Consider the following 16,458-nt stretch of genomic DNA (forward strand, 5'->3'; position numbering starts at 1 on the left):
CCATCTACAACTACCCAGGCCCTGGGACAGCTGTGAGCCAGCTCACTTGGAAGAGGCAAATGCCAGGGAGGATACAAAACTCATCACTCCTCATGATTTGTCACAGTGTTTGTAATGAATCATTTACTGGTCCTACAGATTAACGCTGAACAGAGGTGTTTCCATTATAACATCAACGCTAACTTCATGGTTACCTCAGCCTGTGACTGTTGTAATGATGGTAAAACTCTTCCCACCCCATTCCAAACAACATGTTTGTGTTGAAAGGAGGAATATGCCCTTAAAAGTTGTTTGTTACTTTCCCTCCTTCCTACAAAAGCGTTATAGTTTAACTTCAAGATCTTAAATCTTATTCCCAGAATAAAGTCTTTCTCTAAATAAAAATGGTGTGTTCAGAAGCCTGGTTAATCTGTTCAGTATATTGCTTCTTAATATTGCTTGTTTTTATATTGCTTTTCTGAGAACAAGTAAACAAACAAGTGGAAGATACCTGCATTTGAAATAGTGGGGATAGTCAAAAGCAGCTTGGAAGGGTATCAGGTTTTATTTGACTATATCTTTTTAATATTTGCTTTTCAATCAATGTTGTTGTTTGGGTTTGGGTTTGTTTTTTAAGCTTTGTCGAATTGCAATGGTTGTTCTTATGTGGATAGGCTCCTGGATATTCTTGGACTGAGTTGTAAAACTGCTGTCTGTTCAATTTCTTAAAAGACTGTTTCTCAGCTGCTAGCAGTGAAACTATTTAATTTCATTTAAAAAAAGTAATCCCTTCATTCACTCTGTGTGTGTGTTTTAACAAGAACATTTCTTTGGAATTACAGGTAGGGCGACTGTAGTGTACATTATGTAATTCCTCTTTTGCAAAAGGTATCTGATATCTTACTGACGTAATATGTGAAGTTCCCAGTTGATAACAGGGAAGTGTTTTCCCTTTCTGTACCTGAGTATCTTACACCCATATTTATTAAAATGTTTAACAAATGTTTCTATAATGCTCTTTTACTTTGTTGTGCTTGGACATAGTTTTGTGTGTGTAAGGAGTGATGTCTCAATTTAAAGGCTGGGGTTTCATAAAGGAGTTCTTCCAGTAACAATGCTGTGTAAAAGGAAACTGGGACCCCAATTCCGCACTCATACTAGTGGAGACAGACTCTTTATGGAATCCCTCATTATTAGCTGAAACAGGTTTACGTTCAAGAATCCCAGATGATGATTAAGTTAGTGGCTGGTGAATGTAAGATTTTTTTTTTTTTTAATAGAGTTTTCAATCTGTATCCACTTTCCAAGTTTTTAGTGTCGATGCTATTTTGCAGTTCTGCTTGGGTTTTGAGACCAGTTAATAAAGGTATAAAAGTGACTGCAGTGTTTGGTACCATGAAGACAAGTAAGTATTATTGCAAACTTGCAGATGGGCGGTGGAGTCACAGAAATCAGTAGTAGATCAAGGATGACACGGTGTGGCTGAATGTAGGACCCAGGAAATATTTTATCATATAACAATGCTTATTTAAAAAACCCAAAACTTCTCCCTCTTGTATTTCATCAGACAACTTTGTTTTTCTGTTCCATCTTCTTTTTTTTCTTTCTCTTTTTTTTTTTTTTTTTAATAATCTCAAGCATCTGCCTGATTCCGAAACACTGAACTGTCAACTGTCATGCTGTTAAAGCTTCAGATTAGTAAAGGACTATGTCAGTCATTATTAGGCCTCATATCTTTAGGCTGTTATGAAACAATAAAGGATTTTGAGTATTTTAAATACTTGATGGAACTTACAGCTCATTCACTAAGAATTTAAAATGGAAAATAAAACATTGTGTGCAAATAATTCTGCATGACTTTTCTTTCTATGTTTTCTGTACCTTTTAATTAATAAATATGTTTCTCAGAGTTCTGCTGCCATCTTCTATATTTCTGTGAGGTATGTCATTGAAGAATGTTGGAAATTTTAAAAGCAATTCTTTGTAGTTTTGTCCAGCTAATCTTTGCTGAATTAAATTGGGAGGGAAACTTCCATCACTGTTTCACACTCGCCTTTCCCAAGTTACTTTTAAGGGGGATAGAGCAGTGGTCTTTGAACTTTTAAAACTTGAAAGGATTTTGCCACGCCATAAAAAAATTTTCAGTGAAGTCTGTAATTATACTGATGTTTGATGCTTTTGTGAAGCTTTCATGGACTTATTTTGTATCTTTCAAAGCCATTAGGGATTCTGCCACTGAGTTCAATTAGAGCAGGGTCTTGTATTGCATTTGGTTTTTCTTTTTAGCTCTGATTGTTGCAACAGGTTACTTCTGCATTCTGAGCTACTAAAGAACAGTACTTTAAAAAAAATTTTGTATATATACATATGTATACATACAACCATTGAATAATTTTATAAAATATTTTAACTACAGAGTAAAACACAGTAAGCGATCTACCAAAATATTTTTTCTTAATGTCTCAAAACAATTTAAGCCTGTTCTGTGTGGTTTATAATTATTTTCTTTCCATTTCCTTTTTTAATGAGGTTACTGAATGCTACCAAGGGAGTACAAAGTATGTATTCATACATGTGGGCTGTATAAGCAACCTGTCTTAACTTTTCCTTCTTAGGTCCTCATTTAGGAAAGATTATGCAGAAGCTTAGCTTTATACATGAGTAGTCTGATTGTTTTCAGTGGAAGTAGCGAAAGTAGTGGAGTTAGGCACACAAAGAAGTTTTAGCTTTTTTACTAAATGCAATTCAGAATTTCTCCACAAAGTGTCATTGGCATATAGGAAAACCTGCATAGGAAAAAACCCAATAACTTGTGTTTGTAGCATAAATTCTTTAAAAACGTAACTGCATGTGAATTGGTTAGAGAGTGATGCTGCAACGTACCTCACATACTGGGAGAAATAAGTGCATATAATTTCTACCAATTTTTGTTAATCTCTCTGTTCTTTTGCTTGTGACATTTAACTGCATAATGTTTTTCCGTGTCCAGTGGGATACGCAGGTACTCATATGATACAAATATATTCACAATCTATGCACTTTGGAGTTTGAAGAGAATGGCTCTGACAGTGTGTTGGTCTACTTCTCATTATAATTTATTTTTTTTCTTTTTTAAATTGCAAACTTTAGTTGCACTGAACTTAGTTAAACTGTTCAGGAATGAAAAGGGGTCTTTGAGTATTGGCAGAAGATGTCAACATTTTCATATGTTAGCAACTTTACTTTTGTTTTTACAGCTTCACTTAGAATGGGGACTAAAATTAGCAAGAATATCTTTTTGTCATTGTAAGTTATGTCCACTTATAGGACCACTTTATTCATGCAATGTGGTTGTCCTCACAACAATTCCTAAATGTAGAGTAGGCCTAAGGGCTGGAGTATTATGGGAGTTGCCAGCTCCTGGGTGGCCATACATTACAAGAACAGCTGGCATGTAGAGTTTCAGAAGAGAACTGTGAATTCCATGAAAAATTTCTATTGACCAAATAAATAAGTAGCGCAAGATTTGATCTGAGTGGGAAGGCTTTGGAGTGGAATGGCAAAACTCAAAAATCCTTGCTTTCATCGAAACATCAGATATCTAACAGTTTTCTTCTTCTTCCTTCTGTCTTCCATCTATGCTCATTGTGAAACAAAGTTATGTGAGTTTTTTTTTCTTTTTACAATTTTTTTTTTAACTGAGTAATAGACTGCTTTGGTATGATTCATGCACGTGTATATAAAAATATCTTTTTTTTCAAACTTCACCTTTGTGTAAATCTGTTTCAAAAAGCAGAGGTTTGTGGGAGGAGCAAGGGGGAATTGAGAAGAAAGAACCTCATTGCCATCAGTTACAGAAAGGTGAGAAAGCATGCTAGATAATCATGTTTTAAGTTATAAAATTGACCATGGCATTGATACATCAGCTTTTTTTTTTTTCTTTTTTTAAGATTTAACTACAGTTCAAACTACTAGTTTCCTTCTGGAATGGCTAAATTTAAAGAAATAGTGCTGTTAAGTAACTGACAAGATATGTTTTAAAAGGTGGGGTTTTTTGTGGTTATGAAAAACATCTGTCTACTTCAGGCCTGTACAGGATTATATCCGTTGTGCATACTGTTCTCACTGTCTAACAGTCTATGTGCAGAATTTACATGTGTATTTGGGGGGGGGGGGCACTAAGGGAGCTTTGCTGCCTTCTGTGTGTGTTGGCATGCTGGCTCAGGTTTTCTGTCACTTTTAAGTTATTGCCAGTATGAAAATGCGATGAAGGTAGACAGATACAGGAATAGCTTTGAGTTAGTGCCCTTGATTCTTGCCCTGGACTGTGACTTATGCTAGGGGCTGGAAAGAGTGTTTCAGCCATTTTCTGTAAGGGTAAGACATCCAGTAAGGGGCTTTGAACAAACATCAAGGCTGATAATCAATCAAACATTGATTTCTGAAAGAAATTGTGTTGTTTTGTCATTAAGGCATTGGAGCAGAAAGGGCTGTTCTTGATTTCTTTGCAGACTTTCTGTGAAGTGTTTGGCAATTCACTTGGAAAAGTGAAAGCAAAAGATAGGTGCTGAAAAGACTTCCAATCAAAGTTTAAGTCTTTGGAAAGTGTCCTCCAACTTATGTTTAAAGTTCTTGGAGGCCTATATTTTCATCAGAAAGTCTCCCGAGGCACCTAAATATCTGGTTTTATATGTGTTTAGATCTGTCTGAGCTTAAAACCTCAGTTTGGCTCATACCAGACCATTCTTTTGTGTGGCCTCTCTGCAGACAATGATGTAGTGGGCGCTCCCAGAGCACACCAGCTGGCTGGACTGAGCTCTGCAGCTCTCTCCGTAGTAGTTGGAAGGAAATCCAGTACTCTGTAGATTAGAAATCAGGGTTTGGGAGAGACAGGTTTGTTTCTTCATCTCCTCATACTGGGTATCTTTAGGTAAAAGCAGACCCTGCTAAGTTTCTGATAGTTAGGTGCCAAGATGGTCAGCACTGCTTCATCTGACCTTTTTTGTGAATATAGATTACTATATCCTTAGCTAAATTTTGAAATAGTTAACAGGGCTGTTTTTCAGTGTAAAAGAGGACCCTAGGACACCATGGGATGTTGATCCTCGTATCTATGAGGCCTCTTAATTTATATTTTGATTAGAATTACTTTTAATCCTTGTTGCTTTTTATTGCATCTTATAATTTTGTGCATTACACAGTTAGTAACAGCATTGGAACTGATAGTTGGATCTCTTGGTTTGCAACACAATTGGTTTTGTTTGCTGTAAATGGCCTTAGGGTCAAGAGACATGATAAAAAGCATGCTGCATGCCTAGTGTGTTTTAGTTTGGTTGTTTTGATTGTCATTTTCTGCTACCAAGACCATTGCTTATATTAATTTGTTCTTTGTGTGTTTCTGAAGAATCAACAGTTTAATTTCTTTAGATACTTTTAGACTCAGCTGTAACCCCAAAGCTCATGTTCATCAGAAAAAAAAAAAAAAAAAAATCTAGTTTGATTTACTAGTCACCTTCAGTTTAAAGGCCAGAAAGGTGAAGTAGATTCCAGAGTCACAAATAAGAAACTGGAGTAAGAGTGATGTCTGTTTAGAAACATGATAACTTGGATATTTCCAGTGATAGATGTTCAAGGAAAAGCCAGCTAATTTATCTTATATAAGGACAGATAGTTAATTAGAAATACTTAATTAGAAATACTATCTGGCATTTATAGAGGAGAAACAGGATACTATGATTTGTGTGCATTATAGCCCTGCTCTAAGAACCTAAATAATTTACCACCGATTCATCTTTAGAAAGAGGTTTATGCTGTTCTTTTCATTCAATTACCTTGAAAAGACTCTTCACATCATAGTAATCATGTCCCCATTTCCATCAGCCCATTCATATAGGTATTTGGGTTAGTAGGTCACTGAAACAGATTGAGAGGTGGTAGCTGTAGGATCCTTTTTCAAATGCCATGACAACTAGTACTAATTATAATATTGAAATTATTAATTATATGTACTCCCAGAGGCTAGGAGTGTGCTTTCATTGAAAGGTAATGTGAAAGTTATTTGGCACATTGAAAATAAAATGTGGCTAATATTTCCTGGTAAGCAAAGTTCATTTACAGTAAATACTTACTGTATTTACTAACTTCATATTTTTGTGTGGAAGGAGGTGTGGGAAAGGAGAGGATAAGGATTTGAGTGAGTTGCTAAATGTCTTAAGGGGTCCTGAGAATCTCCCATCTTAAGAATATTGCATTGGCGCTGGGAAGTCTGAAAGGGTAGAATTTCCCCCTCTATTTGGGCAGTTCTTATGGTTTGGTTACCATTGCAAGCCTAGTTTTTATGTGTTTCCATTCTAGAAGCCTATTAAAAGAACTACATGGCATATCTTTGATAGGCTTTCATATTTTTCTTGTCAGTGGATAAGTTCGTGCACTGGTAGGGCAACCATTAGATGAGTCCTTGCTTTTAACAACTCTAAGAACTAGAATAAAAAGCCTGGGGAAGTACCTAACATTTTACTCATCCCTTATCATTTGGATGAAAGGAAATGACATGCTTACTGGCTAGATTGATACCCACTAATTAAGCCCATTTTTTAGAGTTGACTAGATAATGTGCAATTGTAAAAACAAACTGCTCAAAGAGGAAACTAAAGCCCTAATGTATGTATTACATGTTGTTCGGTCTATCAAAGTAGTCATCTACTGGTCCTCTATGTCTAACTGGTTGAGCAGGTCTTTGTTCTGCAGGAGTAGTTATGCTTTCAAAAGATAATTCATTAAAGCTGAAGTTCTTAAGAGATGTTTTGAAACTAGAACAGAATACATTAGCCCTTGAGTTATTTTATATAGGTTTCATATTTTACCTATTGCAGGAAACAATTTGTAAAAGACAAGAACTCTGAAACTGAGTCACCTCTATTATTTTTTTTCTTTCTTAAAAGGTCAGGTTGTTTGTGTGAGCAAATATCAAAGGTGCCATATCGGCTCAGATCGAAAACCCAGCTGGCCTAATGTCTCATCTGCAGCGGTGGCTGGTCCTTAGGAAAGAGCTGAAACAAACAGGATTTGAATGGATTTGCTTCATCCTAGTTTCTGGAAGTCAGCACTTGAAGAGCTTGATGATAGGGTTTGTTATAAGACTTTGGAAATAAAACTGTGTCAGCTTGAGTTAGTCTTGCATTCTTCAGAGACATCCGAGTAGTTTTGTGGTACGTGAGTTTGCTCTGTAGAAGCTCTGTTCACTTTGAGGAAAAGTGTGTCATATATTCATGTATATACTAATTCCATTCTATATATTTTATTGAAATTTCAGCTATTTCTTATGGTACAGAAGTCAAATTTGTCTGAACTGTAGAAATCTTAACCCCTTCTGGTTTGCACCCCAACAAAATTTGCCACAAAGCTAATATCAGTGCTGTGGGAATGTGAGTTTGATTTAACCTTTAATTAAGGTTGATTTAAAGAGCGGTCTGCTGCAAAAAAAAATTCAAGTTCCTTTAAAATTTTGGGGACTATCATCTGGTCCTGGTGGTTTGTTCTGTATGTTTCTACTGACATTTAAGGATGAGAGACTTCTCTTGAAAGAGCAGCTTTGTTATAGGATGGTCCCTAAGTTCCTCTGTAGTGAATATGAGCGCACAGAATTAATTTAGCTTTTACAGTATGCCCTTACCTTCTTTGACTACTTCTTCAGTATCTTCTTCCTTTGGTCCCACTGACTCACTGGCAGACTTCCTTGTCCTGATGCTTTTAAAAGCTTATATCATTTTTATGTCTTTTATGTCCTTGTTGGCTTGCATTCTGGTATGACCTGTGCTTTGCTGGGATTTCAGTGTTCTTCTGTTTTCCTATTTTGGATACCATTTCCAGGTTTTGAAGAACAGAATCATAGAATAGTTTGGTTTGGAAGAGATCTTGAAAGGTCATTTGGTCCACCCCCCCCCCCTTGCAGTAAACAGGGACATCTTCAACTAGATCAGGTTGCTCAGAGCCCCGTCCAACCTGACCTTGAATGTTTCCAGGGATGTGGCATCTACCATCTCTGTGCAACCTGTTCGAGTGCTTTACCACCTTCATTGTGTTAAAAAAAAAAAAAAAAGTCTTCCTTAGATCTAGTGTGAACCTACTCTCTTTTAGTTTAAAACAATTACCCCTTGTCCTATCACTAGAGAGCTTGGTAAAAAGTCTGTCCCCATCTGTCTTACAGACCCCCTTTAGGTACTGGAAGGCTGCAATATGGTCTCTCAGGAGCCTTCTCTTCTCCACGCTGAACAACCCCAACTGTCCCAGCCTTTCCTCATAGGAGAGGTGCTCCAGCCCTCTGATTGTTTTGGGCTCATTCCTTGTGGTCATGTTCTTTACCAAAAAATACGAGTGTTTGTGGCATGTTGAGTAAAATATTTTTTGTATGGATTAGTACTCTTCATTTGTGTGCTTATCTAGAAAGTGGCTTTTATTTAGTCTTTAGTTGTTTTGAAGGTTCTGCTGCTTTTGAGGCAATGAGGAGAAGGGAGATGACTGCAAATATCCAGTAAGCAAAAGTGTTTGTCTGATCCTTGCAGTTCCCTTCTGTTTTCCATCGTTTTTTCTTCTTATGTGATAATGTATAAGATACTCTAAGAGCAAAATGACTGTGATTCAGAAAATCTTGGGGTTTTTACCTTCACTGAGATACTTTTGTGAAAGTATTAAACAAGCAGAGAAACTTTGGGATAATCCTAACTAAAGCATTTTGTAGTTGTTGGGTAAAGGCTGTCTTCAGGAAAGACAAATGAGTTTAGTAGTCCAGAGTACTAATAAATGGGTACTGACTTTTGGTTTGGTTTGGGTTTTAGTTCAGTTTGAGCACTGCTCTTTGTATGTAGTACATGTGGTTTAAACGCTGGAGTGTTAGCATGGGGCTTGGGAAACTAGAGTTCATGTCTTGGCTCAACTCATGGGCTTCCTAGGGATGTGCCTTCGTGGTATTCTGGAAGCAGAGTTTGCTCCAGAGTCTTGAGTGTGTTCAAAGTCTGCTGGAAACCATTTGAAAGTGGTTAGCGTGGTGCCAAGTTAGCTAGTTCTGCTAAGAAGTGGTTAGAGCTTCATGCTACCAGTTTAGACTTTGTACCCTGCTTGCTTTGTTCAGAAGGCTTGCAGTCATTTTGGAGCATGGGCAAAGTTCACTTTTGTCTGCTTGGTAACTAATAGGTAGAAATGTCTTCTGTGACCTTCAGAAATACCATTTTTTTTTTACCCCCCATTCCTCCTGTAGAAAGGGATTAATGCTTCCTTACTTTAGAGTTTTGCTTAAGGTGATGCTCAAATAGAACGATGAAGCTTGTGGATAGTTGGGGGTGGGAGTTGAAATACATCAGGCAAAACTTTAGCCTGGCATGTTTGCCTAAACCCTTTTTCAATTTCTGATACTGGTAAATGTATTAGCTTGTTTTTGTTAAGCGAACAGCTGGCGAATCTGCTTAATTTTTACCAGATGGTCTTCTGAGTTATGTAAAAACAGAAAAGCATTCTTATATCTTCATTTAGATGCTTGCAGTAGGTGACCTTTCAGTTTGTGTCTCAGTCAATACGCCTGGATTTTTTTTTAAGTGTTTGTCTGAAACAGAAAGAAATAAAAGTTAATTTAATAACCACAGATGACTCATAATAAGAACATTCTCATTACAGCAGTAGGGTTGCTGCAAGGTTAGAATGATAGGGGATGCCACACAGGGGCATGTATGTAGCTGGTGTTGCAGTCTGTGGAGGTGGTCCTGAGACAGGTGGGGCTCAGGGGTTAGAAGAGACGAGGTACCAAAAAATCTCAGTTGTGAGTGCCCGAATGTTTGAATCTCTTGATAGCCTGGAGGGGAGTTACACATGGATTCTAAATCTGGTATTACAGTACTAAGGCCTTTACTTGCTTGGCTGAGCATATTGGTTGAACTTTACTTGGGTTTGGGGAACAAGCGTTATGCTTTGTTTCAGTTGCTTTGAGGTAATTACCATTGCAACAGTGTATGTGTGAATTTTCAAGAAAATCTTCTCACTTATTAATATGTCATAGGTGAATTAGTGTCCTAAAGCTTTCTGGGTTTGAGTAGACTTCTAGCAGATACGATCTGGAGCTGCTGCCCTTGGCTGCTTTATAGACTTCTAATTATTATCTTTGATTACTGAGCCGTTCTCCTCATAAGGGCTGGGAAAAGCAAGAAAGGTACTATGTTTCACTCTAGAAACAGGAAACTTGGGGTTGGGTTGTTTAAAAATCCTACATCCAGAAACCTGATTTTTATTAGGAATGCTTAGAAAGAGAATTACGGATTCTTCTAGTAGTAGTAGCCATGTAGTGGGTAAATATAAGGAATTTTTTTTTTTTCCCAGTGAAGGTGGTGAAGCACTGGAACAAGCTGCCCAGAGAGACTGTAGAGACTCTGTCTTTGGAGATAGGCAAAACCTGACAGGGAAGCTGAAGTGTGTCTGTGAACTGATCTGTCTGGTTGTAATTGAAGAGGGGAATAAAACAGCAAACTAAATTTTGTTTATATTGGAGAGTAAGTATGCAAGGAGATCAGTAATATCCTTTGCTATATCTCATGTGCTATTAAGAACAGCTCTGAGTCTTTTTTTGTTTTTAAGCTCCTGACCTGGAGAATTCAGCCATCCTTCTGAGCAGGTTAGTGGCCTGTATTCTAAAAGAGTTTTCCATGCTCCTAGTCTCTCTTGTCTTTTGAAGAGTAAGTTACTGAAGGAATAGTGAATTGATTTTAAGGGTATTTGTTCTTTGTCAGTGTTATTGATTTCTCTTTAAAACCTCATATACCTTGATGGAATAGAGTTGCATTGCTGTATCTAGTGATAAAAAATTACTGGGTACTTTCAAAAGTAAGCATTTCCTAGGGTGCTGCCTGTGCAGTTGCAGTAGAGGGAGATGTGTTAATGCTGGCTTCCTGGGGTTTTGAGGGAGATCCCAAGGGGTGAAAGCTTTTCTTCCTAGGTGATCTAGGAAGACTCTTGAGTCTTGTGGTGCCTTAATGTAGTTGTTTCTTTGGGCATGGTAGTTTGTATAAATATTAAAAGGGTGGACTGAGCTACAGTTGCAACAAAATGCTGATGGCAGAAAGCTCTTTCCCCCTTTTTCATCCAGGAGAGTCTGTATCAGCTGTTTTAATGTGTGAGGACTAGGCATCAGACTGAATCACAGTAGCTTAGTCTTATTCTGAGACAGATGGATGTGATATTAGCGAGAGGGGAAAAAGTCTGTAGTTGACAACTGGTGTGACTCTACCCTGGAGATCAGTTGTCTGAGTTTGTTGCTGTTCTGGGTACTTGGAACAGTGTCTCTGGTTGTATCCTTTTCGTTATGTGGGCTGAGCGTGATACCTGAATTTGCCTCTGCTCTAAATTACTGCAGGAGGCTGCAGCTGAGGATGTTAACTGCAGAGTGCACGTGGAGATTATTTAGGTACAAAGTGAGATTTTTTTTTTCCCAGCTGACTTTTACAGGAGAGAGTGGTGCACAGCGTAATTCAGAGCCATCTGTCTGCCTGATTTTAATGGGCCTCAACCTGTTGTGCAAAATGTTCTAGGCTAAAGCCTAGTTTGGGTTAGCTAGAGATGGTCCCTGTTTGGAGAAAATATAGCTGCTGTTGGTAGTCAAAGGAAATACAGAATTGTTCAACAAAAATGTTGAGGGGGCAGACTTCTAAGTCCTCCATATCCAACTACTGGCTGTTAGGCTGAATGTCATCTTCTGGATACTTTTGACTGCCGCATTTTGCCTTGGCAAGAAGGGGAACGGTGCCACAGGTGAGATAAATTCTGCCTTGCTGCCAAATACCATTTGCTCCCAGCTTCTGTGCAACAACTGCCACCCACTATCTGTCGGGGCAACAGTAGCCTGCCTCTGTATTTGAGTCAGCAACAGCTGTTTGTTGCTTTCCCAGCTTTTGCAGAAATAACAGCCTGGCTCTCTGTGTTAGGAGCAGCAGTTGTCCCTTCCAGCTTTGCTGTGTAACAACTGCCTGGATCTCTGCAGCAGGTGCTGGAGGAGCATTTCCAACGGCAGCTGCTGCCAGATGGGGAAGTCAGCTGCTTTCCTGGGATGTGGAGGTAGGCTAAAGCCTGTGCTCTTGAGGTGGGGGGTCACAGAGGGTCTCAAAACCCAGATCCAGCTGTTACGGCTGCCGTGGTCAGACCACCCTGCGAGGGATTTAGAAGAACAAGTCTGTCATCCTGCATTATAGCTTGCGGGAAGCACCTCCTAGGTTTGTCGTGAATGCCTTGAAGTCTGTCTGCCCTTGACTTTGCTCCTGCTGAATTGTTTCCTCAGTGGCTACTTTGCTTCTTTTATGTAACAGTGATTAAAGTTACTGTGCTGGTTAAATAGGACCCCTGATAGTTAGCTGTGAATCTTTCCAAGGGTAAGCTCGCCATCATTAAGGTGATGGTTAATCTGCAAAGCTACCAGAAGAAAAATTTGGAGAAGCGCTCTGAAATTTTATTTTATGCAAATCTAAATCTGCCTGGTGGAAAAACAGTTACCAGGCCTGGAAAAGCAGGATGCTAAGAAAGTTGTTTTAGCATTCACTAACTTTATCCTCAGAATCTGATTTTATGCACTCAGGGCAAAGCAATAGTTTTCTCATTTTCACATTAATTTTCCTCTTGTGTGGTCTGAAGAAAAACACAGACGGGACTGCACAGTCTCTGGAGCTGTTGTGAAAGGCAAAAATGCTATCCTAGATTTAGAGGAAACGCAGAGAGGAGGAGGACGGGGAACTTGTTCTAACTTTTCTTCCCCTTTGTCCTTAAAAAAAATTCGTTTGTTTCTTTTTGATGTGTAAAGGTTTACAAATCAGTGAGCATTTGTTGTGGTTTAACCAGGCAGGCAGCTAAACACCACACAGCTGTTTGCTCATTCCCTACCTCATTGGATGGGGGAGAGAAAATCGTATTAATAATAGAATATACAAAACAAGTGATGCACAATGCAATTGCTCACCACCCACTGACCGATGCCCAGCCTGTCCCTGAGGAGTGATCACCGCCCCCCAACTCCCCCCAGTTTATATGCTGAGCATGGCATCATATGGTATGGAATATCCATATGGATATTTGGCTTATTTGGGTCAGCTGTCCTGGCTGTGTCCCCTCCCAGCTTCTTGTGTACCCTCAGCCTTCTTGCTGGCTGGGCATGAGAAGCTGAAAAGTCCTTGACTTGGTGTAAGCACTACTTAGCAACAACTAAAACGTCAGTGTGTTCATCCTAAATCCAAACCACAGCATTATACCAGCTACTGGGAAGAAAATGAACACTATCCCAGCTGAAACCAGGACAGCCTTGAAGGTTTTATCTTTACTGTGGTGCTTTGTTTCTTTCAGTTTGATAACTTGGAGGATGTGCTGGTTGTTGTTTGAATCAAGAGTTAGTAGTGTTTGGTAGGTATTTTCTTCTGAAATATCGAATGCCCCTTATTAAGTAGATCTCTCATGAAAATAAATCTGCGTGAAGACTGTGAATCAAAAAAAAATAATTCCTCTCAACAAGTATCGTTTTACTTGCTTAGTAACAAAGATGTGCTTTTGTGTCTTTGGAGCTCATCTACTTTAGTATATTTTGAAGGTTTTTTTTCCCTTCTGTTTCTGTGCAAATTTAACATGATTCTTTTCCCTATTCTTTTTGTTTGTTTGTTTCTTGCTTGGGTAGAATGAAAGGCATAAAAACGACCGAAAAAATCTTCATGTATTGTAAGTGCGTAAACCCTGTGACTTCTTGTCTGTCTTCCTAGCTAAGTGAGGTATATAGCCTTATAATGCCCAGGTGTCCCCTGGACTCATACCGCTTAAATGATTCCAAATTTCATGCAGATACAGCCAGGTAACACAGAAAGAAGTCCATCAAAAGAAGTCCTTATAAATATTCCAGCCATAGGAAAAACTTAAATCAGTCCTTGCAATTAGGGATGAGAGACAAATCCATGAGGAACCAGGCTTTAATTTTGCTGCTCACAGAACCTGCTGGTTTCCTGTGTGTGTTTCCCTACAGAAAATGAAGGCGGAAGCAGGCCAGGTTGTTCTGGAACTAATCTGCCCCTACAGAGGTCTTGACATCACATCACGCTTGCCAACGAGGGACTACCTGTCTTGTGTGCTTAATTTCTTAGGGAAAATTAAAGACATGCAAACCAGATGATTTTCTTGAATTTGTTTTGCGTGACGTGATGCAGTTAAAAGGAAGCAAACTTTAATTTTTAGGGGTTTGGTGTGGTTTTTTGGTTTGTTTTGGATTTTTTTGGTTTTTTTTTTTTGGTCTTACTGATGGATCATGACTTGAGGCAGGGATTTGTATGTGGTGGTGCATAGTGTCTGAACATTGAAATATTCTGAAAAATCTTAGTTTGCTGCAACTGTGACATTAACAGGGTGTTGAGGAAGATTGTGGAATGTCTGTTTTGTGGTTAGGTTGATAAGTAGCACTCATTTGTTCGTTGTTGTCATTCAGAAATGTTTGTTTTCTGTTTTGTTGACAACTAGCAAAACTAGTCCATCTGGAATGTGAAAACTTAGTTTTAGAACTCCTCAACATCAAATGTTAATAATGGTCCAAGGGTTTTTGACAAACCTTCTTTTTTTGGATATTAAAAATTCTGATGTTTTTTATTTTTAGTTAGTGTTTACACCTGTCCATTCCTGTTACCCAATGACTCTACATTGCTAAGAGAGCAAGAGCAGGGTTCTATTTTAGATTGTAAATCACCAACAAGATGATTTAGGAAGGATGTGGACATACAAGTGAATTAGTTGTTTAATTACTCTGCTTCCTCTGTGATGAGGTAACTCCTTTCCCTGTGTGCTGTGGCAGAAGGGTAAGCTAATTTTGTTTAGTTTGTCTCAAAATAAAAACATGCCCAAGTGAGCTGAGTTGATTTGTGGTTAGTATGGGCTAAGAATGTGCATATGGACAGTTGCAAGTCTGCTGAGCAGCAGGGTGGTGTGGAATAGGGGGACAACTAAAACTGGTATTTGAGCCCTGAGTTCTAGATACCCTCTCCTCAACTTCATCTGCACAGCCCAGGGTTGAAAACAACACATTGTCGGTCAGGTTCTTATTGTAGGTTGGAACACAATTTAATTCCTAGATAAGTCACGCAGAGATTGCAGGGCTGATAAATGAGAAATAGTAACTCTTTATTTTGGTAATGACCAGATTTTTAAGTGTATTTCCCTTAACTGTAAACAGAACCTCAGACTGTCACTTCTGCAAAACTTTTTCTCAAAGTAAGACTACTTTGCAGCAGAGCTATCGACATCATTTTCAGTGGCAGGTGTGTGGTAGCATGAACCCTCCTGTGTTTTCAGAAATGACAAGCTCAAGCCCTGTACTCCTCAAGCTTACCTGGCGTAAGTGTATATAACCTTCACATTTGCGAAGGAACGTGTTAAAGTGTTGTCTCATTTTTAGCTTCAGAAGTAACTGCAAGAAGTAACGGAAGAGAAGGCAAAATGATGCTTCTGAAGAGCAAAACTGTATTTTTTAAATTTCTTTTAGCACTCCAGATGCAAAGTGGGTGAAATTCAGTATTGACACAGCATGCTGTGAGCAATGGAAGAAATTTTGTCTTCTTCCAGAGAGAATCAATCTGGCCATGAGAGCATTGTGGATCAATAGAAACTGCTGTCTCCCCTCTGCAGGCAAAAAAAATCTGTAAAAAGTCATCTTGTGATCCTCATGGTCCTCCAGACTGGTCTGTTTTGTGTAGATATACTGCATGTAGTGCTTCATAAGCATGGAATTCTCTCTTCCCAAATTCAACACTGAAGAATTTGCCTTGAATTTCTCTCTGATTTCTTTTCTACTTTTGGTTTCTTACATTTGTTGTTGTAAATTGGGAGAAGAGTCAGAGCATGGAAAATATATGACCTGATGGCTTTTTATGTCTTGGGAGGAAAAAAGGTGTCTGTTTCTGTGCCTAGCCCCCTTTTTCTCTTACCACGTAAAGGGAACACAGGACTGTATATCTTTGGAATCGGGAAAATGGATCCGTTTGCTGCTGCTATCTAACTTTGTATCATTCCTGTTAAAAGGTTGGATTTTTTTTTTAATGTAGTTTTATATAAACGTTATATAAACTTTTTATATAACTGTGTTGGAGCAGAAGGAACATGATCATGTTTCAGATCTTGTAAAAGGCTGAACTCATCTTGTGTGCTTGAATACAGAGCATAGCTTTGATTAGGATGAAGGATAAATTCCAGAAAGAACCTTAACTGTTTCCATTTTTCCCCTCTGGTGAAATATATCTGATATCCTTTAATGTGAATGGTAGCAAATATGTGGCAGAATGAATAGCAATGCTCTGCCTGCTGAAGTTGAATATTTGAAAGGGTATGAGTATCAAAAAAAAAGAAAGCAGGAGGCTGGATCAAGGTTTTTGCTGAGTACAGGTGCTCTCTTGTATTTGGAATTAAGCTCAATTTACAATATCATTTTATGGGATGTTATCACTACTTTAAAAATGG

General features: G+C 38.5%; 1 protein-coding gene across 1 annotated transcript in view; it reads left to right on the top strand.

The window, feature by feature from the left end:
• The window catches only part of FAF1 (Fas associated factor 1), a 172,037-nt gene that overhangs the window by 731 nt on the left and 154,848 nt on the right, over positions 1–16,458 (top strand). The window lies entirely within an intron of this gene.

The sequence above is a fragment of the Balearica regulorum genome, chromosome 8 (genome assembly GCF_011004875.1).
Source record: "Balearica regulorum gibbericeps isolate bBalReg1 chromosome 8, bBalReg1.pri, whole genome shotgun sequence".
Lineage (NCBI taxonomy): Eukaryota > Metazoa > Chordata > Aves > Gruiformes > Gruidae > Balearica > Balearica regulorum.